This window comes from Pinus tabuliformis, chromosome 7 (genome assembly GCF_031772625.1).
Source record: "Pinus tabuliformis cultivar Carrire ecotype Pingquan chromosome 7, CPIR1, whole genome shotgun sequence".
NCBI classification, from domain to species: Eukaryota; Viridiplantae; Streptophyta; class Pinopsida; order Pinales; family Pinaceae; genus Pinus; species Pinus tabuliformis.
In genome coordinates, this window is record NC_142293.1 from 566,021,278 (window position 1) to 566,048,403 (window position 27,126).

The 27,126-nt window shown below is 35.4% G+C and overlaps 1 long non-coding RNA gene across 6 annotated transcripts; it reads left to right on the plus strand.

Moving 5' to 3' along the window:
• The first annotated feature begins 22,394 nt into the window (after nucleotides 1-22,394).
• Nucleotides 22,395-24,934, plus strand: LOC149248668 (uncharacterized). 6 transcript variants are annotated; one of them, XR_016265750.1, is made up of 7 exons: nucleotides 22,395-22,554; nucleotides 22,685-22,786; nucleotides 22,918-23,026; nucleotides 23,196-23,492; nucleotides 23,633-23,745; nucleotides 23,828-24,004; nucleotides 24,079-24,934. It is a non-coding gene; the product is annotated as an uncharacterized LOC149248668 (long non-coding RNA). The 6 variants fall into 6 exon arrangements; XR_016265752.1 differs by having other exon boundaries at nucleotides 23,603-23,745; nucleotides 23,828-24,089; XR_016265754.1 differs by having other exon boundaries at nucleotides 23,603-23,687; nucleotides 23,828-24,089.
• Nucleotides 24,935-27,126: the final 2,192 nt, after the last annotated feature.

Sequence of the window (27,126 nt, forward strand, 5' to 3'; positions counted from 1 at the left end):
CTACCAATCATCCCTTCACTCCCTATCTGAATTTTCATTTCCCTAAGCTTCCCAAGACACCTCCCTACCTCCAAAATTTTTCCAACTAAGATATCTCCTCCCTAACCCCTCTATCCCCTCACCTCAAGACACTAACCCTAATCCCCTATTTTCCCAAGTAAAACTCTGTTTTTTCCCCTTTCATCCATTTAGGGTTTTGTTGTGCAAATTCAAATCATGGAAAGTGAGAAGAAGGAATATAATAAAGGAGGTTAGGTGTCTAGATTTGAGCCACCTCACACCAAAGAGATCAATAATTCACCATTCATCAAAAGGTCATATGAAGAAGTGGGTTGCCTAGGGTTTTGTGAGCAAATTCAACAAGTGGGATACCATGCCAAGTTGACAAGCCTCTTTGCCACCAACTTCAAAAGAGGAAAAACCACAATATTAGGGATAGACTTCATCATATCAGCAGACATGATTGGCATAATTTTTAGGGCTTTCATGTCATTTGCCACACATAGGGACAATCTTACTTCAAAATCAGTTTCTTAGGTAAGGAAGATGAATTTGACAACAATGAAAGAGGTTTTTATTGATCATAGACCAAGGAACAAAAAAATCATTCATTTCTTTACATAGGGATATATGCAACTTTCTTGGAGACATATTTCAGAAAATAAAAAAATTCCATGTTAATTTCCTGTTTTAGCCACGATTTTTTGGCATGGATTCTGATAAAAAGAAAATGAATTTCCAAAATTTGAGAGAGGTTTTTCTTCAAAACCTCGTTATCAACAAAAACCTCTCCCAGTTGTGAAAATTTTTTTAATGGTTAGAGAGATATTTCTCCATATTTGAGGCCTATTTTTCAGAAAACCCAGAAATTTTGCATAGCATTTTGTCCACAAAGGTAGCATGACCTACGCTACGTTTTTGTTGGGGGCCTCCATTTCACAAAAGGTTTACATTTATGGATTTCTTTTGACTTGCGCATCAAAATTATCTAGCCATAGTTCCACTTCAACACATTCTGGTAGTCAAAAGGTAAAAAAACTAGCGAAAAAACACCTTTTTGGCTTGTTTTTCAGCAGCACGTTATATTTTGGAGTAGCTGTGGGAGAATTGAATTTTGGAGGTCTTGGAGCAATATTTTTTAGTTCTTAAGGGTTCTATGATGTAGTAGACATGCATATATTTTTCCATCATTTTACATATTCTAATTTGGAGAACGGGAACCCCTCCGAAAGCCTTTTGCAAGAAGCACACTACGTTTTCTATAAACACGCCACGTTTTCAAGAAATTCACTACATTTTTGCCTAGAAGTGTTTTTTTTTTTTTTTTTTTTACTTTTTTTTTTTTTTTTTTTTTTTTTTTTTCAGTCAAGTTCAAGGTTTCTTGATGTAATTTCTCATTTATGGTGTTGTAATGATGTATTGGGGTGTAATTATGTTTGTCAACGTAAAAATTAAGTAGATTCATCCTTGTATAGGTTCTTATGGTCAAATGAATTAGTTTTGCACCAAATTAGGAGTTGGTTTCTAATCTCCCTAATCTTAGGTATGGTTGGAGATATTCTTGTAAGTAGTTCCTTGAATGTTGGATTCGAACCCTGAGAGGGGGAAACCAATATTTTGATCTATATGTAACCTAGTCTAAGTTAGAGAAAGGGTTGGACATCAGTGAGTAGAACTCTTGGAGCTTGTATTCAATTATCTTTTTTTACAGGAAATCAAAGGACAGTTGCAGCTATTATTCAGGAATTCTTGTGTTGTGAGTTTTTGATAATGTTTTCTCTCTGTTATAGTTTTATATGAATGATAATTTCATCTTCTTTCCATATATCTATGCTTTTTAGTGATTTTCCTAAGAGGTTTTAAATAGAATTCTTAAGTTTAAACTTTGTTTCGTTTAGAATTTCATGTTTATGTTACCTATATTATGATAAATGAATTCACCATTTCCATGTTCATTTTGAATATTTTCTTTTCCACACTACACTACATCGAAAAAACCCCAAAGTATCACAAAGACATACCTACCCTGCTCCTTTATATCTCTTGCAACTGAAACCTTTGATATTTTGACCTAGTTCCCTAATTTTCACTCCTGATCCAGCAAAACCATAAATTTCAAAACCCTAGAGCTGAAAATATCTAGCTGAATATCTTTTTCCCACTCCAGTCATATTTGGTCGTGATCTTTATAGAGAGATCCCTCTCTGGTTTAGTAGGGCTAGCTGCTGAACCCTAGGTGGTTTGAGGTTACCTCTGTCGATCTCCTTTCTCAACCTTGGGACATTGTGGAGGATAACATGTACCATAATGAATATATACATTGGACATAGATTACCTACTCATTGTTATGCATTTTCTTGATGATTATGTTGCATTATTTCTTGAAGCATTAGAGACCCAGAGGTCATGATAACATTCTACATGATACACACATGTAGAGTGGGTTGCCCGCTTGGAGGATGATTCACCTTAGCATCTTAGATGAGGGCATATGGCATGGAGACAATTGGTTACTTGCATAAAAAATTCTACTTAACCTTCAAAGGATTAGATTGAGGAGTGATCTATAGGTGTGGTTGGCCTATAAGTACATACAACTTAGGAGGTAGTATTGAACCATCCTTGAGAAACATTAATCTTTAGATCCTTTCTTGTTGGATGTGCATTTTTTCAAGCTTAACATGTTTCAATTGGAGTTGGAGTGCTCAATGTGTGGGCCTATTTAGTAATCACGTATGTATTTCTTTTTGGATCTGATCCACTTTTTAATTGTTGGACTTTATAAACTTTCATAGAAATAAAGGGAGGATAAAAATTTTTCATCAATTATACATGTTCACTCATTTAACCACATATTTGTATTAGATATGTGATAGTTAAGGAAATATTTTTCTTCATAATGTATTTTTATCTATTTGTCTTGAATGCTAGGGTTCTTTGAATAATTTCAAAGGAAGAAAGGGGTTAGGGTTCACCCTAAGAGATGCAGAAACTAAAGTTTGGAATAAAATATTGTGGAGTAAAGGAAGTATTTTTATAGTACCTATGCAAAAAAAAGGCTAGGGTTTTGTTATGGTTTCCTTAATAAAAATTTGAAAATCCTGATTACTTATGCTAGTTCTATAAATTGGTTATATGCACATGTTGTTCGTGTGTGTGTGTACCACTTATCCAAATTTCTTGTACTTTCTTATTTGATTTTCATTTTATATTATATTATTGATTGGGTAAAATATAGCATTAAATTTGCACATTGATTAATATGACATAGTGTATAAGTGGATAAGTGATTTAACATATATATATAAGATAACTAGGTGTAACTATTATTGTTATAATATGATGTAATATGATATTTCAACTCTTTTATATCCTTCGAAAGTGTGTCATAAAGGTTGTAACTTTGTTGTAATTATACTTAAACGATATTGAATTTATTGGATTCTTTATGAAATAGGGTTAAAGAGAGGTGACATATTGCTACTGTAAATTCATTTTTTTATTTAAGCTCAAAGCATAAATGTTTACAGGAAATAAATACAAAAAATTGAAAGTTCATGCAGAATTTTTGGATTTGCAATAGAATTTATTTATCAAAAAATCTTGCACATTCTAAATATTTATATGTTCTCATGGTTAAGTGCAATAGTCTAAATTTAATAGTGTGGCATGCATTAATGTAGAATCTCTCTCTTTCTCTCTCTATATATATAATATTCTTTAATGAAATACATATATAGAACACTATTATAATATCATGCTAGTAGATGCAATGCTTACATAATAATTCACATATCATGGTGGGAGCCAACTCTAGAGGCAATAAATGTTGGATGAAAAAAATTAATATTAATATAGGGGTTGAGTAAGGATGCTATTTGACTTTTATTTATTGTTATTTCTATAGACAAGTTATAACTTTATTTAGATAATAAATGTTGTGTGGACATGCATTTGGTTAGACTAGCTATCATTCTCCTCATATTTTTACACTCTCTTTATAATAAGATTACCATAAATATTAATAAATAAAAGATTGATAATAATTATTAATTCTAGAAATAACATTTAATTGAAGTTTGTTTATAATATTCATATCTTAAAATTTTGAAAAAAAAATATAACCATATATAAAAAAAAATCCTTTCATATAAATAACTTAGAATCAATATCCAACATATGACAAATTATTACTAAAGAAATTAGAAAAAATAAGTATAGGTTGAAACGTTTTTATGATCTTAAAAATATTTGTAAAGAAGTTAATTTCAGAAATATATGTATTTTTACATGTTTGTGATTCCAAAGTTTATCTATGATTGTGTACTTTAATAATTCACATAAATAAATGTGGGATGAAAGAAATTAATATTAATATACGGTCCAACAAGGATGTTATTTATCTTTTATTCATTGTTATTTCTACAAACAAGTTATAATTTTATCTAAATAATAAAGGTTGCGTGGACATGCATTTCGTTAGGCTAGCTGTTATTCTCTTCATATTTTTGCACTATCTTTAAGTAAAATTACTATGAATATTGATAAATAAATAAAAGATAATGATCATTAATTCTAAAAATGACATTTACTCAAAGTTAGTTTCTAATAACCATATTTTAGAACTTTGGAAAATAAAGATAACCATAACTTAGAAGAAGTCCTTTCATATAAATAACATAGAATCAACATCCACTATAGAATTTAGAAAAGGATAAATATGGGTTCAAATGTTTTTATGATCTTAAAAATATTTGTACAGAAGTTAAGTTATAGTTTTAAGGAAATAAATATATTTTTATATGTTTGTGATTCTATTGTTTATATATGAATGTATACTTATTATTTTTAAGAAAATTTAAGAATAAAATGAGTGAATTTAGAATTTTTTTTTCAATTATGGTGAATAGGTGATTAGTTAAAGATAATATCCAAGAGCCCTATAACTCTAAGAGTATATCCAACCTCCCTAAGAACTATTTGAGCATTATCACAAGGGGCCAAAGATATCTCCCTGTAGTATTGTGCCAAACAATCGATCATTCCATGAAAAGATATTTTAAATATTATTTTGCATTCATAAAAAAATGAGATAAGTGTATAATAAGACACTTATTGTACAAATTGTCTAACATAAAGGAAAAAGAAGTTCTAAATTGTATAATCCAAAATTACGGGTGGTGGAAAGGGATGTTTCTAAAAATATCAATTCATTAAAGATATTGTTGTAATTTTTAAGGAATAATGATAAGATAATAAAATATAAAATATAAAAAAAATGATTTAGTACGTAAAAATAATTAATTTTAAATAAGAAAATAAAAATAAAAAAAAACTCATTGATATTATTTGCTTCAAAAATATTATAAAATAAAAATAAATTCACAACTTTATTATAAAACACAGTGGTAGAAAATAAAAAGCACAATTAAAAAAAAAAATTGCAAACCTTATATTTTTATTTTATTTTTTATTTTTATTTTTTTTAACTGAAACGGGTATGGGTTTTTATTAATAAAGAGCTCCAAATTGCTTAAGCCTTACAATCTTCAGGGTAGGACTTTTACATTTTCTTGTTACAAGCTGATGTCTTTTTCATGGGATGCAAATTTTTTCTGGTTCTCCCTCGTTTATGCTGAGGTCTCCTTGGCTCAAAAAACATCCTTTATTGGCATAATAGTCTGCTTCTATATTTGATTCTTTGAAAATATGGTAGCATTTAAAGGAAGTGAAGTCTTCTAGGATATATCTCAGCCTTTGCAGATTCTTATTTAAGCAGACATCATTAAATTTACCTTTCGATTGTATCATTTTGATCAGGATTTCTGAATCGCCGAATGCTTGCAGCTCCCACTGTCCTCTTTCTTTAGCTATTTGACATGCTTTTGTCAAGCTTAGGATTTCTACTTGGTTATTGGATCACTATCCTAGTCCCCAACAAAAGGTTTCTTTGGTGCTTCCGTCAGAAGAGTATATGAGTCCTCCAGCTCCCACTATCCCAAGGTTCCCTTTTGAGGCACCATCAAAGAAGACTATAGTTATTCCTTGCTGCCTCCACCAACTCTCAAATATTTCATCCTTATCTCTTAGCCTCCACTCATGATTGAGTTGGGGTTTTCCAATACTGTGGATCCATTGGGTTAATGCAAGGGTTCCAACCCAACTCTTTTCCTCCTAGTGCACCGAAGAGTCATCTTTGAGTTTTTGGGAGTTCAAAGTTTCCAGGAGAAGGCCTTTTACTTTTGCTGCTACCGTGTTGGGTGTCCACATTACATTGTTGAATATCTTCTCATTTCTAGCTAACCATAGCTTCCAAAACACAAATTTGGGGATGGTGATCTAGATTCTGGCCCATGAGGAGTTGAGGGAGGACAAAGGATAACGATCTTTCCATGATAAAAATAAGTCCACTACTGAAATTTTAGTGGGGATTGTTGCCTTGAGTCCTTGGAGTATGAGTGTCCAAACTTTGTTTGCAAATGAGCAGTCTACAAACAGGTGATCCATGGTTTCCATGGCCTCTTTGCATAGTGAGCATCTATGCGGACCTGCTATTTTCCTTTTCAATAAGTTTTCACCAGTCAAAATATTTTTGTGCATTAATATCCAAAAGAAGAAGTTAACCTTGGGCAACACCAATGGATCCCATACCTCCATCCAAAACCTTGCAGGGAGAGATCTATCTCTGTGTGATTGCAACAACTCGTAACCTTTGGCTGAGGAGTATACTCCTATAGGTCCCCAACCCCATTTATCTTTTTCTATCTTGTGCACTAGAGCTACTTCACGAAGTTTTTCTTTTAGTGTTTCTGTTTGTTGTGATAAATGATCTGGTATGTTACTAAAGTTCCAATCAATCCAGAACCTGGATTCGTCCCATTTTGAGATATCATATATTGTCTTATCTCCTCTACTTTCAAGAAGCTCACAGATTTCTTGCAGGCTATCATTTGATGCTAAGGGCGACTGCCCCATTATGCGATCTGTTCTCAACTTGATATGCTTACCATTCCCAGGGATACGATACAAATTTTGGGAGAAGAATCGCAATCCTTTGATACACAGTTGCCATAACAACATGCTCCTTTTGCTATTTGCATTTTGCAGGTTTCTGATTTTTGAATTTGGTATATATTTATGCCTCAATGTTTTGCTGACATGGTGATTGGGGTCGTTGTGGAGCTTCTATAGTATCTTGCATCCCAGAGCTGTATTGGCAAGGTCCGGATCATGAATTTGAAGGCCGCCTTCTCTCATGGTTCTCTTTGTTATCTCCCATTTAACCAAATGGAATTTGTTCTGATTTCCTTTACCTCCATGCCACATAAAATCTCTCATGATTTTATTAATTTGCCCTGAGATTGACTTTGGTGTCATGAGGTAGGACGCTTGATATATTCGCAGAGATGAAAGAACGGATTTTATCAGAGTTAGTTTGCCACCATGAGTTAGCCATTGACCTCCCATGCAATGATTTTGCCTTTGATTTTTGTTATTACTCCTTCCCACAAATTGAATCTGTTTGTGCCCAGTGTTAATGGCAGTCCAAGATAATTGATTTTGTCCCATTTTGAGTATCCGTTGAACCCCAAATTGCGAGCTATGTTTTGAGTTTCTTCCTCTTCTGCATTCCAACTATAGACTGCGCTTTTTCTTTCACTGATTAGTGCTCCAGTTGCTTTGCAGTAGGCTTGGAGAGTATTTTTGAATGCAGAGGCTATTCTGTTTGAAGCTCCGCCCAGCATGAGGGAATCATCCGCGAACAGGGTGTGATTTATTGCTTTGAGATCCTTAGTTATTTTCAAACCTGGGGCAGCTCCTGCTATCATGTCCTGCTCCAACTTTTTGCTCAACGTATCCGCCATTAAAATGTAAAGAAATGGAGAAAGAGGGCATCCTTGCCTCAACCCCCTCGTGGCTTGGAAGAAATCAGCTGACCTCCCATTTACCAAAGGCGCAATCCAAGGACTTATGGTACAAGATTGGATCAATTTGACAAATTATTGGTTGAATCCGAAGGAAAGTAGAACTTGATAGAGGAAGGATAGATTTACTCTATTGAATGCATTGGCCATGTCTAACTTGATTAGGATGCCTTTCTCATTTCTAAGGTTGTTGGAGTGCATGGCTTCCTGAATTTGAATTACGTTATCCGGAATGTGTCTCCCATTGATGAAGCATCCTTCCGAATTTGATATGAGTTTGTTTAGCAGTGGATTTATTTTGTTTGCAAGGAGTTTTGCAATTATTTTGTATGAAGCATTGCATAAAGAGATTGGCCTAAACTTGTCAAAGGAAGAAGGGTTTGACTCTTTCGGTATTAAAGCAAGGAATGTTGAGTTGGTGCTGCCACCCAGTTTTTCTTTCTGAAGGAATCCTTTTATCATTCGAATAAGATCTGTTTTGATTATGTCCCAACATATCCTGTAGAAGTGAATGGTGAACCCATCTAGCCTAGGGGCTTTGTCTAGATTCATGGACCAGATAATTTTGCTGATGTATTCTTCATTGGTTTGCTTCAACAATGCTGCATTGTCCTCTTTAGTGACCAATGCTGGAATGTTCTTTAGGAATTCTTTGTTGTCTTCTTCACAGTCATCATTCTCTTTACTGTAAAGATGGTGGAAATGTAATGCAGCAGCAGATTTTATTTGATCTATTCCTTTGCATGACCTCCCATCGGAGGTGGTGATCTCTGTGATGTGATTCCTGGAGAGACAAGCTCTACATTGTCGATGGAAATATGTTGTGTTTCTATCTTTGGCTTCCAGCCAAAGGCTCCGGGACTTTAATCTCCAATATTCTTCTTCATTTCTGAAGGAGCAAAATGTTTTGCATTGGGCTTCTGGCTCCTTTTCTAGCTCTATTTTAGTTATATCTATTGTATCCATTTCACTTTGCCACTTTTCTAAGTGTTGCAATGACTCCATTCTTTGATCTTTGGGAGTATTTGATGGGAGTTTACTCCATTTCTTGAGGGCCTTTTTTGTTATTTTTAATTTTTGTTCCCATATATAATTGGGGGAGCCATTGACTGAGGTGGACCATACTAGTCAGACCGTTTCTGCAAAGCCACTCTTTCCATTCCACAATGGGCTGAATCTAAAAGGGATTGGGCCCAACTTTTCTTTCTCCTCTAACATTAGCTGGATGGGTTTGTGATCCGAGGTAAGCTTGGGAAGAATGGCTGATGAGATTAGCCTCCTTTCCATCAACATTGTGCTTTGAACCAAGAACCTGTCCAATCTGGTAGATATGTGGTCTTCCCCTGTCTTGTTATTGGTCCAGGTGTGGAGCCCTTTTCTTGGTTTAAAATCTAGTAGGTCCCATTGCTGTATCATGTCTTCTACTACATAGATCATCTAATCCTTGCTGGTCCTGCCCCCTCTCTTTTCTTTTTCATTCATCACTAGATTTAGATCTCCAGCTATGATTATGTTGTTTGGGGTATTTAGTTCCAAAAACTCATTTAATGTCTTCCAACAGTCTTTCTTTTCAGAATACAATACCAGTACATATAAATTGAATAATGCAATGGTTAACTTACTTGCTATGTGCTTCAGCTCTGTGAAGCTCTAGTGTTGTGCGTTGTGGGAGTTGACAAGCCTGAATTGGTCTCCCTTCCATAGGGTTGCTATTCCACCGGAAGAGCCTCTTGTGCTTATTGTTTTTCCTGCGTTCTTCTGCCATTTTTTTTTGCTGATCTCTAGAAGGACCTCCCATTCTATCTTTGTCTCTTGGAGCATTAGGATGTCTGCTGGTTCCACTTTTAGTAGATCTTTGACCGCTTCAATTTTCATCGGGTTCCCCAGCCCTCTGTAGTTCCAAGAGACGATTTTCATTACTTACTGTTAGGGGTGGTTGGGCCTCCTCCTTTTGGCGGCCTTGTCCTTGTACTTCTGTCGATTGACATTTCTATAGTGGGTTGACTTCCTTGATTCTTTTGCCTTTCAACGTCTTCCTTCCTTGCTTCTCTGCGAGACTTTCTTCCTACTCTTTTGGCAGGCCTTTCTAAGATCTCATCCTTCGATGAGCTTGGTGATTCATGTACTTTCTTTCTAGCTATGTCGGCATAAGATGGGGAGGGGACTACTTTGGGGGTTCCTGTGTTTTTCCCTTGCTCCTCTGTTCCTTTCCCATTATGAGGGGATTTGGGTTGTTCACTATAGTCCTTATTTACTTCCAGCTCTTCTGCGACCTTACTGGGCTCTTTTCCTTTCTTATTCCTTTGCTTCTAGGTTTTGCTCTCCCTGCTTTTTGCACCATGGTCCATTGTTCTGCTTTCTCGCTCTCTTCTGCTTCCTTTTTTTTGCAATGTCTTGCGAAATGGCCATAGCCGTGACAGTGTCGGCATTTGAAGGTTAATTGCTTGTAGTCTAGCCCCTGGATGTGTGTCCAGTTTGCTGCAGTAAGTTTAATTGCCTCTGGTAGCCCTACTTCCAAATAAACCTCCACGCAGATCCGTGTGCATGAGTACTGATCCTTTTGCACTGCTTGATCAATATACCTTCCAAGCGAATTACCAATAGCTTGCAATGATTTTTTATTCCAGCAATGTAAAGGAAGTTGAGGTAGGCGGACCCAAACTTGAATGGTAGATGGCACATCCTGGGCCGGGTTGAAATCAGGGGTCCGTTTGTTCAGTTATAAGCCCTCAGGCCCCATGAAGTATGGGCCATTTTTGAAGATGAGATTTTTATCCTCAAAGCTTTTGAACATGAATACATAAAATCCTTTTCCTACAAAGTGGCTCTTGATTCCTTCTGATATTAGCGGCGTCCAATTCCTCTGCCCCCAAGCTTCAATAGATTTGGGAGAAGGATAAAGCCCGGTAAACTATCCTATGAGCCCTCTATCTGCAAGATTGACTGCTAATTGCATGTTTCTGCAATTGGCAATTCCACCATTGGGATGTAGTCCAGCTTTTTGACAAATTTCTGCTGAGTCTCGAACAATGATCTCTTGAGAGATCTGGCGATGAGCTTCTTGAATGCTAGGAGTTTGGGCAGGGGAGGGGAGGGATTGGCACCCCCGCCGGCCTCCATTGGAGCTGCAAACCTGTGAAGAGATCTATGTGGCGGCGCTGTCTAGGTCACGGGCTGCGCAGCCCAACACAGCGAAAAAAAGCCATCGTAACTTTTGATTGGTATTCAATATTGGATAGGTACAAACCTTATAGTTTTAAGAAAGTTCTAAAAAACATTTAACTAGCATTTGCACCAGATGTTGCAAAGGAAACGCCGTAAAACATAAATTGAAAAATGCAAATATTTAATTTTTTAAATAAATGAGAAATTTATATTGAAAAATATTAATTAAAGTAACATTTTAAAGCTTAATCCAATTTAAGCCATGAGATGAAAAAGCTAAAACATGGACAGTTGACAGTACTTGGTAGGTCGGGGGTGGAAATTTAAGTTTAAATGCATAGCAATGTAAATATTATTATCTCATCTCATTTTATTTTGCAGCATATGTTCGTTTGTAAATTCCATGAATTGCATTCCATCGGTTGTCTGAACCAATATTTAACTGTGCATATTATCATTTTTTGTTTTATGTACATTGTTATTATGAACTTCTCCTTCTCTCAGAGTTTGAAATGGAATTCATCCGTTCTAATTGCATGCTTCCAAACAAAATTGATAATTTGAGTAATTTGATTAGACTTACACAAAGGGGTCTTCTCTAGTTCTGTAGGATCTTCTCTAGGATGTTATTCCAGTACGGAGTTTACTTTATATCACTGTTAATACATTATTAAAAACTATCACTAATTATTTTAATGAAAATATAGAGAAACAATTAATTTCCCCTTCCTGCACCTAAAATATTATAGAAAGTAATGCATGCATCCCAAAAATTTATGAAAACAAGCATTTCGATTAAAAATGAATGTAATGTAACCTAAAAAACCCTATTTGTCTCATCTCATTTTATTTTGCAGCATATGTTCGTTTGTAAATTCCATGAATTCCATTGCATATGTTCGTTTGTAAAGTCCATGAATTCCATTCCATCAGTTGTCTGAACCAATATTTAACTGTGGATATTATCATTTTTTGTTTTATGTACTTTGTTATTATGAACTTCTCCTTCTCTCAGAGTTTGAAATGGAATTCATTCGTTCTAATTGCATGCTTCCAAAAAAAATTGATAATTTGAGTAATTTGATTAGACTTACACAAAGGGGTCTTCTCTAGTTCTGTAGGATCTTCTCTAGGATGTTATTCTAGTATGGAGTTTACTTTATATCACCATTAATACATTATTAAAAACTATCATTAATTATTTTAATGAAAATATAGAGAAACAATTAATTTCCCCTTCCTGCACCTTAAAAATTATAGAAAGTAATGCATGCATCCCAAAAATTTATGAAAACAAGCATTTCAATTAAAAATGAACGCAATGTAACTAAAAAAACCCTAATCATTGGCTTGAGTCTGCTAGTGTTTGTATGTCCCAAGTGTTTGTATGTCCCAATTAATGACAGTTGAAACTTTTGACAAGAGTTCATCAAACTTGTAATGAAAACAGTCAACTTGCAATAAAATAATCCAGTTCTAAAATGCAAGGACTAATAATGATTACACCTGCTTCTATTTCATCTTTGCCCTTTCTTTATGCCTATGTCACACCCCTATATACAAGGAATAATACAATACACCTGAGGTAAATTTTTTATGGTAATTAAATATAAAAGTTCACCCTCTAATTATTCACAACAATATGCATACATTTTGGTTTATTTACTGTGTTACAACTAACCATTGTAATTATGCAACAAAACCTTACCTCTTAACTTCAACGTCGGTTGTGAATCACATAATACACAAGACCCGAGTTTCATTCATTAATAATCTGTAAATGGTTTGATCTTTCGTATAGTGGAGGACAGGTTCTTATCCTCTTTGATTTATTGCCCCACCCCTCCAGCTCGGATTTCAAGTCTTATCTTGAGCTTGGCGTGACCGAGTTACCGTTGTCATACACTTCTCCGGACCAGCAGTGTTAATGCATTCAGTGGTGCTGTCAGTGAACCTTGGGATCATCTATCTCATCTACGGTGGAGGTTTTTGGTCACTGATCTGACGGCTCTGGGATATTCTAAGTGTTTTACCCTCTACAGGGTCTAGCTACGCAGCTCATTCTGCCCATTCCTCCTTGTGTTGGCTCTGCTTCCAATCCATCGCGGAGGTGCTTACGCTGCGAGCATGTCTCTTGTTGAGGTTGGATCATTTCGTGAGCTGCTTGAGGGTTCCGCGCTCAAGTTAGGGAGTTCTTGGGAAATTACCCAGGTGAGTTCTTGGGAAATTACCCAGGTGAGGTTACCCTATTTTCTAAATAACGTTGTTGTTAATGTCAGCTCAGGAACTGATTTCAGTTTTCTTTTGTGTGCTAATATTTGGAATTATGCTCCGCAGGTTTGGCAAGGGCTCTTCACCACGTTGAGGGAAAAGCCTCCCGAAGATTTCTACCTCATCCTTTCGGGGCCTGCGCTTCTGGGGTTTTATCCGGGTAAGCTTGTAAGGCTTCCCTCCTGCCCTAAGTTCGATGGCATCTCCTTCTTGCCTGAGGTGTAATTTCAACGTTTTGGCTTACTGGGTTCTTCTACCAGGGTTTGACTCTTGTTGAAGTTTCACCAGGAACAAAGTTTGTATTTGTTTAAACAAGACCTATTCTGGCTTGCAAGGAACCTCTGTCTCCTGTTGCAGTTGGATCGTTCTATGAGCCTTGAGGGTTCTACGCTCAAGTTAGGGAGTTCTTGGGAAATTACCCAGGTGAGGTTACCCCATTTTCTAAATAACGTTGCTGTTAATGTCAGCTTAGGAATTGATTTCAGTTTTCTTTTGTGTGCTAATATTTGGAATTATGCTCCGTAGGTTTGGCAAGGGCTCTTGACCGCGTTGAGGGAAAAGCCTCCTAAAGATTTCTACCTCATCCTTACAGGGCTTGCACTTCTGGGGTTTTATTTGGGTAAGCTTGTAAGGTTCCCCTCCTGTCCTAAGTTCGATGGCATCTCCTTCTTTCCTGAGGTGTAATTCCAGCGTTTTGGTGTACTAGGTTCTCCTACCAGGGTTTGACTCTTGTTGAAGTTTCACCAAGAATGAAGTTTGTATTTGTTTAAGCAAGACCTGTTCCGACTTGCAAGGAACCTCTATCTCCTGTTGTGGTTGGATCGTTCTGTGAGCTGCTTAAGGGTTCTGTGCTCAAGTTAGGGAGTTCTTGGGAAATTACCCAGGTGAGGTTACCCCATTTTCTAAATAACGTTGTTGTTAATGTCAGCTCGGGAATTGATTTCAGTTTTCTTTTGTGTGCTAATATTTGGAATTATGCTCCGCAGGTTTGGCAAGGGCTCTTGACCGCATTGAGGGAAAAGTGTCTCGAAGATTTCTACCTCATCCTTACGGGGCTTGCGCTTCTAGGGTTTTATCTAGGTAAGCTTGTAAGGCTCCCCTCCTGTCCTAATTTCGATGGCATCTCCTTCTTTCCTGAGGTGTAATTTCAACATTTTGGCGTACTGGGTTCTCCTACCAGGGTTTGATTCTTGTTGAAGTTTCACTAGGAACGAAGTTTGTATTTGTTTAAGCAAGACCTATTCTGGCTTGCAAGGAACCTATGTGATTAATTTTTTGGTATTTCCATTAATACAATATAGGAAATGAAAATTCCAAGAGCATTTGAGCAAAATCCACTGTAACTCTATCATATAAATATATTACAGTCCAGTATGGAGTTTACTTTATATCACCATTAATACATTATTGAAAACTATCATTAATTATTTTAATGAAAATATAGAGAAACAATTAATTTCCCCTTATTGCACATAAAAAATTATAGAAAGTAATGCATGCATCCCAAAAATTTATGAAAACAAGAATTTCGATTAAAAATGAATGCAATGTAACTAAAAAGACCCTATTTGTCTTTGAACTCATTGGCTTGAGTTTGCTAGTGTTTGTATGTCCCAATTAATGACAGTTGAAACTTCTGACAAGAGTTCAGCAAACTTGTAATGGAAACAGTCAGCTTGCAATAAAATAATCCAGTTCTAAAATGCAGGGACTAATAATGATTACGCTTGCTTCTGTTTCATCTTTGCCCTTTCTTTCTGCCTGAGATATGCCTAATTCCAATAATATCTTGTTTACATAATTTTATATATATAATTTTATTTTCTCCATGTTATTCTGAATATCAAGTATTTTATGAGGCATTTGAATGGTTTAGTGAAATATTTGTTTTTCCAGTTATATCTGGAAACTTATATTGTAACCAAAATAGTACTTTGCCGAGGAATCTGAATAGTTTAGTAAACAATTTGTTTTTCCAATTGCATCTAGAAATGCAGTGGAACTGAAATAAATAAATCTAGTGTTGTGACTCGTAAAATAGTTATATCTGATGTCGAGCAGAGTTTCCACCCATAGGTTATTATCATTAGAAGAGCTTGTTATAGTGTAATGGAAATAGTAAGTGAGCATAAAACGAATACTGAAGATCTGGAGAAGCCAGCAGCGTCTGATGAAGTGACTATGAATGATCGGCTTGTTGATGAGAGCAAGACTGGTGGATTGAGGAACGCAGTGAAGGATGTTATGTTCCCTGATCTGTTTCGACGATATAGGAATCAATCAAGGATGCATAAATATATTACTGGTCTTCAGTATGCATTCCCCATCCTCGAATGTTTGCCCACATATTCTTTTGGTCTCTTCAAATCCGATATTATCTATCGCATTACCATTACCAGCTTTTCCATTCCACAGGTATAAGCTACCCAAAGCTTTGGCTTCTCTACTTCGGTACGAGAGATACATATGTCCCGAAGGCATTATAGTATATTCACATTCTCTCAAACCATGTTAGATGTTTCTTAATGTTTTTTATTCATCTGATCTCGGCTTCAAATGAAAATGGTAAACAACTCATAATACATACTAAATCAATGGGATGATACTGCACAAAATTTATAGAAATAAACTGTAAATCTCATTCAAACTCTAGCTTTTTACTGCACGTTAAAAACTCTTCCTCTAAAATTAACCAGAGCTCTGGCTTGAAACGCATTGGAAGAAATAGAAACATTGGAAGAAACAGAAACGCCAATGTCTGAAATGCACACCCAGAAAGTTGTGTCGTTGTACTTGTCAGGCATCACAACTCCAGTTTTCCTCCTGTGCTCTGTGGCAATTGCTCTCCTCCTGTGCTCCATGGACACTGCGATGCCAAAAGTAACGAGAAACCACGCTGTAATTGGTTATGCCTCCTACGCTTTGCAGCCACTTCTCTCCTCTTGCGCTCTGCGGACACTACAATGCCAAAAGTAATGAGATACCACGCTAAAATCGGTTATGCTAACCAATGCGCAAACCATTTCCCAAATGAATTTGTAACCATTTTGTAACCATCCTGATCGAATAGTTAAAACTTTTGCAATCGTCTAACATAGGTTCCTATGGCGTACAAGGATAACAGGTGGGCAAAGAGGGAAGTTCATTTAAGAGGGAATGCCTTACGACATAAAAAATAATAATGAGAAATTATAAATGAATGTTATAAATAATAATGACCAATTTATTATGGAGGAATTTATTATAATTGGAATAATGTCAAATCCCCAGAAAATTGATGGGATTTTTTAAATTTATTAAAAGTAATGGACCATTTTGCTAAATAATATTTTCTTATATATAAATAAATATTATAAATAATAATGAGGAACTAAGACATTTGTGATCCATGATGTAGAGAATATTCTTTCGGATTAATCACATGTAAGGATTGGGTTGAAGTTTCGAACCAACTAATGTTGTTCATCCTCAGGACAAGGTGAGAAACCAATGAATCTGAGAGAATTAATAGCAGGGATGCATCAATGTTCAGGGTAAGCCGTTCAAAAAATAGCCGTTGGTGAAGAATTATTAAGTGATAAGATGTTTATTAAATAACAATTATTTAGTTAGAAAATAGCCGATATGTAATAATTAATTATTTCATATCGAAAATGTAAATAAAATAATATTATTAGGGTTGACCTATTCAATGTGATTTAGGTAAAAGATATAATAATCTAAAAATTAATTAATATATTTATCGATTAAAATGACAATTATTTTATATAATATTAATATTATTTAAATAATAATATTAGGTTGAAGATAAGTTGTTATGAATGAATTGGTTAGTGATAATATTAAAAAATATAATTTATTTACCAATTCAAATAATAATATTATCATTCTAAAAAATAAAATAATTCATATGACATTATTAGGGATGACTTGTTCAATGTGAGTTAGGGATGTCATTAAACTACATCCCCAATAGCCTTCATTATTTTGTTCAATTTTGAAGCCCCTTTCCAAATTTGCAACATGTCCATGTTCTCTGCCTGCATCATAAAACGGGTGCTCATTAGGAAACACAAAGGGGTCTTTCTTTAAGTTGAATACAATGAACTCATAGAGATTGCATGATGAAAGATTAATTGTCTGTCAAAATAAAAGATATGAGATTCACAATCAGATTCTTCATTATGTTCACATTCACCAGCAAGACAACCCTAATAGCTTCCTCCTGGATCTGGCACATTATTGTCTTCAAGATGGTGAGGGATAGTTTCTTGTAGAATATTTATTCCTAGAGCAAACAACATTGTTCAGTCCCAATTTTGGGCCTATGTTATCCTTCAGAGTAGTAGATTTATCACAAGGAGGTTTTCTAATAGTCTCCTTCAAGGTGAGCAAAAAGACCTTCCTTTTCTAAGCCTACCAATAAGTGTTGGTGGGTGTCTCCAAAATATGCATTTCCGGGCCCCAACATTTGAGAAAACATTCAATGAGAGCTATCATAGAAGATATGCTCTTCAAGATGCATAAGTGCTTGAACCCGTCTTTCTGCTTGTACTCCAAACGAAGAAGAAATAATTTTATGATGGCAAGCTAGAGGAACTAAAATTTCCTTTAGAGATGAGAATTATTGTGACAAGGTCTTACCAAAAACTTATCACCAAGTTTAGAAACACTAAGGTTTAGTTTAAAGAAATTAATTGTAATATTGGATTTAATCAAGATGTTCGCCTATCCACTGAATTATTTTCACACATATGTTGAAGAATTAGAGGGTTGTTTAGAAAAAGCAAGTTGTGTCAACTTAAGTATAGCTAGTGCTTTCATCCCGCTTCTTATGTTGCTGATATTGATTTTAGAAAAATAAGCCCACATAATCTCAACAAGAAACTAAAAGCTCTAAATATGTGGTGTACAAGACCGTGGTAAACACTATGGAAAACAAGAAGCTTTTGTGATTTCTTCAAGCACTAGCCAAAACCAAACAAAGGTTAAATTAGGTTGGCATTAAGATGTCAAGTATTTTATTAATGATTAGGCTATAAAGGAAGAGGTCCCTCTATGGATTAACAATAATATTAAGCATGTTATTGCAAATTCTACATTTGAGTAATGATTTTCGTATGATAATGAATTAGAGGATGAGAGAAAATATAAAAACTATAAGAAGGTGATCAACATGAATATTTGGACTAGCCTAAAGAAGTAAATCAATATTCCCCAAATAAGGATAAACTCTCATGACATCCATATTGAAACTGGGGATTGGACAATTTATAAAACGACACAGTGGAATAATTTGTGCTCGTTGTAACATAAGATGGGCCTCTTAGAGTATTCTACTTCCAACTACTTTAAACCACAATTACAAAATGTTTGTTATAATACAACATTTCTAACATTTTCACTTATAGAACCTATAATGATTTATCAATGTTTCGATTAAATTTTTTAGAGTGCACAATAGCATTTCCTTATCTTTCCTAATGTCACATGAACTAAATTTGTTGTGAGATATCAATCATCCTTCTCATCATGAATTAAAGATATTTAATTAATGTTAATAAGAAAATGAACATCTCCAAGATAAAAAAAGCTTTATATTGAGTAATTGTCAATTCCCAAAATGCCATGGGATTAGAGAAAATTTTAAGGACTAATATTCCCAAGTGGGTTAATTCTCCATATTTTTCCCAACAAAGAAAAAACACAAAAACTCCACTTTCCATTTTTCTAAAAATGACTTCCGGGACTTTATAGTGTAAAATTATTTTACTTTTGAAATCACTAAAATTTTGTAGAGAATATACAAAATCATTAGAAATTTCAATATTTTTCTAAAAATTTAGCAAGACATTTTATAATTTACATATTAGAGACTAGTAACATTTGTCAAATTTTCTATCATAAATTTCTATGTTTAAAATTTTCCCTACATTTCCCCTTAAATTGTCCAATACAATTTTCAAAATATTTACTATATTATCAACCTTCTTAATCTTTTAATCTCATAAAATATTTAAAAAAAATAATCTAATTAATCTCCTACCATGTTAACAGCCTATAAATTATTTTTAACTAATTTCTTTAAAATATCACTCTTCTAATAAATATTTTTAATTGCAAATCAGATTTCCCGTTAACTATAAATTCAAAATTTTGAACTTAATAATGAAAATAAATTATTTTTAACTAATTTCTTTAAAATATCACTCTTCTAATAAATGTTTTTAATTACAAATCAGATTTCCCTATTAAATATAAATTCAAAATTTTGAACTTAATAATGAAAACACAACGTAACTTTGATGCATTTCAATAACATTCAAGTTTGTCTAACATTCATACGTTCAACGGCTTTTTTGGAAGGAGTTTTCTATAATGCGACTTTTTGAGATTCCGGTGACGGAATCCGGCGGAAGAAATTGACATGAAATCATGATTTGTTGCAGTTAAAATGGTTTTTTAACTGCATATTCGGATTCAGCACCCTGAAAAACCCCTGGGACTGTTTCATTGTGCAGAAATTAGCTATCAAACTTGGATTCCAATAAATTACTGCCGGATTTTCACCGGAAAAAATCGCCGGAAAGGCTTTCAAAAAGTCGCGTTAAAGACTACTCCTTTTTGGAATTTATATTTCACTCTTCATTTGCAAAACTATAACTACTTTCTTGCCCCTTGAAACCGTAGGATGGTCTCTTAAACAAAACCTGTTTAGTGTCTTACTGCGGGTCAGACTATCGGTGCGGTGAGTTTAGAAACTAAAGATCAAGGAGCGCGACTTTCCATATGGATTCTTGAAAAACTATTAAGGGAAGCCATCAAACAAAACCTAGCAAGCCAATTAGTCGGAGCTCTGAGGAGACATTTCGATATGACGGGAGTCAGAAACGGATCAGAAATGGTGTACGGCAGAGTTGAAAGTGTGGAAACCCTAAATTTTTAAAATAGGTGTAAAAATTATAATAATATTTTTTTATTTCCATGTAACGAAAAAAATTACATATTCAATAAACGACATTTTCTCCTCGTCACGGAAAACCTATTGTATTCCAACAACCTTTTCTCCTCGCCAAGGAAAAGCTATTATATTCCAACAACCACTGAAAAAAACCTATTGTATTCCAATGGCATCATCCTGCTTCAACGTTAGCGAATGGAAAAAGTTAAACTAAAACCTTCACCGCAATATTGACAAAGCTTTCTCCATATTTTTTGTACTTACTCCATACCGTTATCACCGTGGATCGCTAAAGGGGTTGAATTGAGCCATCTGTTTGATTGGTTTCCGCTCTGAATTTCTTGAAGAAGCCTATCCTCCGGATCAGGAGCGCCAGCAAAGCCATTAACGCTAAACGAATCCATATGGACGTCAGGCATAGGAGCTTCACCTTCCAGTATTTGACACACCTGCAATATCCTCAGCCTCCTCTCCTCCTCGGAAAACGTATAATGGTTAAACAATGCCCCAGCAGCACAGCCATTAACGCGAAACAAATCCACATGGACCTCAGGAAGAGTAGTTTCACCTTCCAGTATTTGACACACCTGTCGTATCCCCGGCCTTAAATTCGGTTCCGTATTGGAGCACAATAATCCCAATTTCAACACTTTCTCCATTTCAGTCTCATCGTATTCATTTCCCAGCTTCGGATCTGCCACTTCGAGCGGACTCGCATCGGCGTATAGCTCCCACACCCAGTCCACCAAAAACAGTCGTTAAGCGTCCATGGATAGGTCCAGGGCTTTCCTCCCGCACGCCATTTCCAACAAAAGAACACCAAAGCTGAACATATCCGAGCTTGAATGGTCTTGAATGAAATTCCCCGTAGCTGCTGAAAAGCCAACAAACATCTTCTCTTCCAGAACTATCTGCCCATTCCAATAGCCGGCAGCCTTGCTTCCAATCCCAAGGCGATTTCAATCATCGGAGCCTTTGGGAGACCGGTTCCCCTTCCAAAAGAAACGAAGAGAACCGACGAAGGTGGCTGCTTATCTAACCGGCAATCCGCCCCTCCGACAGGTTTTTCATTTTGTAACCATCCTGATTGAACGGTTGAAACTTTTGCAATCGTCTAACATAAGATCCTATGGCGTACGAGGATGACAGGTGGGCAGGGAGGTGAGTTCATTTCAGAGAGGAACGCTTTACGGCGTAAATATGGACCTCAGGGAGAGTTGTTTCACCTTCCAGTATTTGACACACCTGTCGTATACCCGGCCTTAAATTCGGTTCCGTATTGGAGCACAATAATCCCAATTTCAACACTTTCTCCATTTCAGTCTCATCGTATTCATTTCCCAGCTTCGGATCTGCCACTTCGAGCAGACTCGCATGGGCGTATAGCTCCCACACCCAGTCCACCAAAAACAGTCGTTAAGCGTCCATGGATAGGTCCAGGGCTTTCCTCCCGCACGCCATTTCCAACAAAAGAACACCAAAGCTGAACATATCCGAGCTTGAATGGTCTTGAATAAAATGGTCTTGAATGAAATTCCCCGTAGCTGCTGAAAAGCCAACGAACATCTTCTCTTCCAGAACTATCTGCCCATTCCAATAGCCGGCAGCCTTGCTTCCAATCCCAAGGCGATTTCGATCACCGGAGCCTTTGGGAGACCGGTTCCCCTTCCGAAAGAAACGAAGAGAACCGACGAAGGTGGCTGCTTATCTAACCGGCAATCCGCCCCTCCATCTTCGACAGGTTTTTCATTTTGTAACTATTCTGATTGAACGGTTGAAACTTTTGCAATCGTCTAACATAAGATCCTATGGCGTACGAGGATGACAGGTGGGCAGAGAGGTGAGTTCATTTCAGAGGGAAACGCTTTACGGCGTAAAAATTATATGATTATATATTATTTTGAAATTATTTTTAAGAACATCGCAGCGATGGTACGCTAACTGAAAAGACCATTAAACCGAAGATTCACTCACTAGCAATGCATCTGGACGGAATCAGGTCCAGATTCTCTGCATTTCTTATCTTATCTATACTACCAATTCGTGCATACAGCCAGCTGGTGGCCTTATCTCACGAAAATCCTCTAGCGAAGGAGGAGGACGCATAAGGCTCCGGAAGAACTACTGCTGCCTCCGTGGGATTTGCTGGGAATGATTCCATGCAGAATCCTTTGCCCGACCTAAATTTCTAGAGTTCTTATAGTTGATTCCATTCGGAGTCGAGCCATCAAAGTTAGTTTCAAATTTTCTGTTGATCCTTTAATCTTTTTACTGTTTTTAAGTTTACACTCTCCAGTTGTTCAGATATCAGAAGGTTTCTCCAAGTATTAAGGTGTTTCAGTTCATATTCTCCGTGTTTCAGATATCGGATGCTTTGCTGGGAATGCTTCCATTCTGATTCCTGTCTCTGATCCAGATTTCCAGCCTTCTCATTCTCAATTTTGTTCGTAACGGAATGATAAAAGTTCGTTCCTAAATTCCTGTTAATACTTCAATTTTTTCTTCCGTTTCAAACTTCATCTTCATCCGTGTTTCAGATTTCGGACAGTTTTCCTAAATCTTAAAGTATTTAATTTCATATTCTTTCTGTTTCAGATTTCGGACGCTTTGCCGGGAATGCTTCCATCATCCATGCTGAATCATGTCCCTGATCCAGATTTCCCCTGTTCTCACTCTCAATTCGACTCGGAGATGAACGATCCAAGTAATTCTCGAAAATTTCTGTTGATCCTTTAACTTTTTTTTCGTTTTTAACTCCATATTCTTCCGTGTTCCAGGTTTCGGCCTGTGTCCAAGTGTTTAGGTACATATTCTTCCGTGTTTCAGATTTCGTCTGCAGTTGAGAATTTATGTTCTCTGGTTTGGAAATGCAGAGCATAAGGTCACTGTTTTCTAATTGCCGACTAATGCAACGATTGTTAAGCGGAAACGGCACAGAAAAGGTTTTAGACTTTCCCACTCAGTAGTAAGTAAACTGCAAAAACAAAGAAAAAGGCAGTGAGAGTCCCAGTCTTTGCCGTTTCTTAAACCGCACTATCTGTACAACATGATGTCCCCTGCATCGGCTCCGGCACAATCGTTCGATGTCCTGAAAGCACAGGAAATAAATGACTCACTTCATTCTATATACAAGATCCGCGTCGGAGGCACTTTTATGGTAGAGCCTTCAGGTTGAGTTTGCCCCTTATTTTGTCCGTTTTGATTAGAGCACGCTACTTTATTCATGATTTTTGTGTGAAAGATCAAGGTAATTGAAATTTTGGGTTATTTTGTGTGAAAGATCAAGTTAATTAAAAAATTGGGGATACAGCTTGTGGAGAAGAAGCTATTAATGTCATGGCCGTGGTGATGAAGCAGCAGAACAGGCCTCTGCTCGCATTAAGCGCATCAATTCTTGATAATGTGCTCATTGATGTCTTTCGGGTATAATCTCATACAAATCATTTAATCGTAATTACTATATAGTATATTCTCTGCTCCCTAAAATTCTCTGTCTGGATTGCAGAAATGTGGTTGATTGGATGAGCATATTAGTTTGTTGAAGCATAAGCTCCAAATGATTCAGCAATACGCTGCATTCAACGGCAAATCCACCAAATGATTCAGCATTGAGCTACATTCGCTGGCAAATCCACCAAAACTTAGCCGCACGGTCAAATGAGAGTTTCAGGTTTTCATAAAGGTAAAAACCACTTGTTGAATTTTTTAAAGTTGACAATTGTCTTCAGTCGCTCACCCAACCAAAATCTCTTCCAGCATTTGGTACATGCCCTATTTCAGTATTGCCGGTGGTGGTGGTGGATAGCATGTGAAAGCTCTCAAATGACCCCACTTTGTTGGAGGTTCTCCAAATTAGATGAAAAAGGAGAAGTGCTGTGTTTAGGTGGAAGTAACAGTCTATTTATTTTGCAGGTTTGCATAGCTCTTTTTCTTACGAGGGACAAATTACAAGATTTTTGAACAAAAATATCTCACTGTTATTGCAAACAAATTTTATTTGCAAGAAGATGCTGGTACTTATTCACAAAAGGATACCAGTGCTCTTCTTCAATGGAAAGAAGATTTCATCTTAAATGATTATTGGTATTTTCTTGTGAAATGTTTGAAGGAGATATGAGTATTTATTAGTATCTTTTTAAAATTTATTACAAGAAGATGCCATTGCTCATTTATGATGTTATTTTCTTTCCGTTGTTGATGAGCACTGATATCCTTTTGTGAACAATTTGTGACTGAGTATTGGTATTTTTTTTGAATAAGATTTCATTGCAATAATATTTGGATATATTGTTTTCAAAAACTTCATAATCTGTGATTTGAAAATAAAATTGTTATATGAACCCGCAATATAAAGTCATTGCTACACATTTAAACATAGTATCATTTTTTCATATTTATATTCACCAAGTAATATTGGAATGGTGGCTTCCCAAGAACAATGGAAAAATGTTAGAAGAATCAATGTAAATACTTTCGAAAAATGAATATTAGAAAATATAAGGGGAAACCTCCTTCCAGAAAGATGATGCAAACATCCTAAGCTTCCTATCCATTTAAATTGTGGATAGTAGGTCAACTGCAATGTATTAAATGACCCCTACTCACTAATTGGAGCTGGATTATTGTTGGTGTAGATAACCAATGTTGGGGGAAAGCAATGCCCCCTTCAATATGATATGTATCATTTTATTTGGTATCCATGCACTTCACTCCTTAAATTATATACCCATTGTTCCATTTCAAGCTTCATTATGTATATCATGAATGTTTAAAAGAACAAACTAAACATGTAAAGGAAAAGTTAAATTTATTCTATAGATTAATTTAAATCTGTAAATGTTAGGACTTAAAAACCTTGTCATATCAATAATAGTGTTGCAAGAGCAATAACACCTATATGATCATAATTGTGGTCATGCCAAGGACAAAACTCAGTTAAGTTTTTCAAGGAGCATTTGTTGTAAATTACTTCATAGAATCTTTAGGTAAAGTATCAAAGATCTTATTCAATATCAAAGTCATGCAAAGGATAAAAGTCAGTCAAGTTTCTCAATGAGCATTTGTTGTAAAGGATTTCATAGAATCTTTAGGTGAAGTATCAAAGATTTTATAGAGTATTAAAGGATTGGGCAATATTTTGGGTAAAGTTTTTAAATAAGCATTTGTTATAAAATATTTAGGCAAAGTATCAATCATACATTAATTAATGAATGAACACTATATTATATATGTATCATTATATCTTTTATCGTTTAGTTAGTGGTTATTACATTTAATTTAATGTAAAATAAATTTGCTACCAACTTTTGAAATTATAATTTTTTAAATATCAAAATTGAGTTTCTTTTCAATATCTCATTTGTTTATGTGAAAAATTAAACATACTTTGTTGCAATTTTTTGGTGTCATAAAACAATTTTGGAAAATGTAATTATATTTTAAAATAATTTTGTATCTAATTATGTATATTAGAGAAGTGTAAGATAGGTGACTTTATGGCAGATTGGAATTATATCAGAAGAGATTATATAAAATAATAAGTAATCAAAGAACTTACAATTTGAAAAAATAAATGGAAAATTATTTTATATTTCGATATATTTGTAACAATAATAATAAATAATAAAGATATTTTATATATATGTAGAGGTAGATTAAAGGTTTCTTAGTTTCCATTATAGAAAATGGCAAAGCATGTAACATTGTGGAACTAAAACTAGATTGATTGCAATAAAATATCTCTACTAATTTGAATTAGTAGATACATTTTGCATAATATTAAAGTAAATCATTTTTTTTTAAATTTAAAGTCAAGGAGAAAAATATTTGTTACAATAGTTATTGGATTTGTGAGACTAAAAGGTTAAAATTTAAAAAATGTAAAATAATTTTATTCTGGGAATTTTATAGAAACATGCATACTAAGATTAACACCTCCAAATATACCTCTAAGAGCCACCTAATTGTTCCATGTTATTTTGACATGTCCTTTCTCCTCTTCTTATATATGAAGGTGTGACACCCTTGGTACTTGTTCCCTTGACTTTTGTAACATAGGAATGCAATGGCTTGAAGTATGGGACCATATATCCATGATATAAGAGGGAAGAGGAAAGAAGAACCCAAGTGGGATTAGTTTGCACCTTAAATTAATTGTATGGTGTAAATAATGAGAAAAAAGTGAGAAGTGTCCAAGAGGAATATGAAGAGACCCTTGGGAAAATGATAAAAAGGAGAATGCACAACAATATGGGGCTGAACATGTTCTTGGTGGAGATCATGAGCAAAGACAGAATAAGTTATGAGCTGAGGAAATGAGATTTCCCTAAGTGGACGAATTGTGACTAGAAGAGCAAGAGGAGTTGGGATTGAGTGCTTGTTGTGAACTTATAAATCACTCATGGAGTGCTTGCTACAATTGATAAACCACTCAGGGTTCTTGCTATTGCTGATAAACCACATACATAAGGTTTCTTGCTAGGGATGATAAACCACATGTAGAATGGTGCTTGTTGCGACCATTATTGTGAAATTCATTTGTGCTTGACTAACTAATAAACCACACAGGTGCTTGTTGTGGGTTGATAAACCACTCATAGAGTGCTTGACACAGTTGATAAACCACCCTCATTGTGGATTATGCTGTGCTTGAATAGATGATAAACCACCCACTATTATAATTTCCGATCCTCTGTGTCATAAGATGGCTTTCTGCAAAGGTTGTCGAGAAAGAAATTCCCCTTAGATCATGGATCTGGCTTGGTGTGGACTGATGTAAGTAATCTTGGATACAGTAGGTCTATG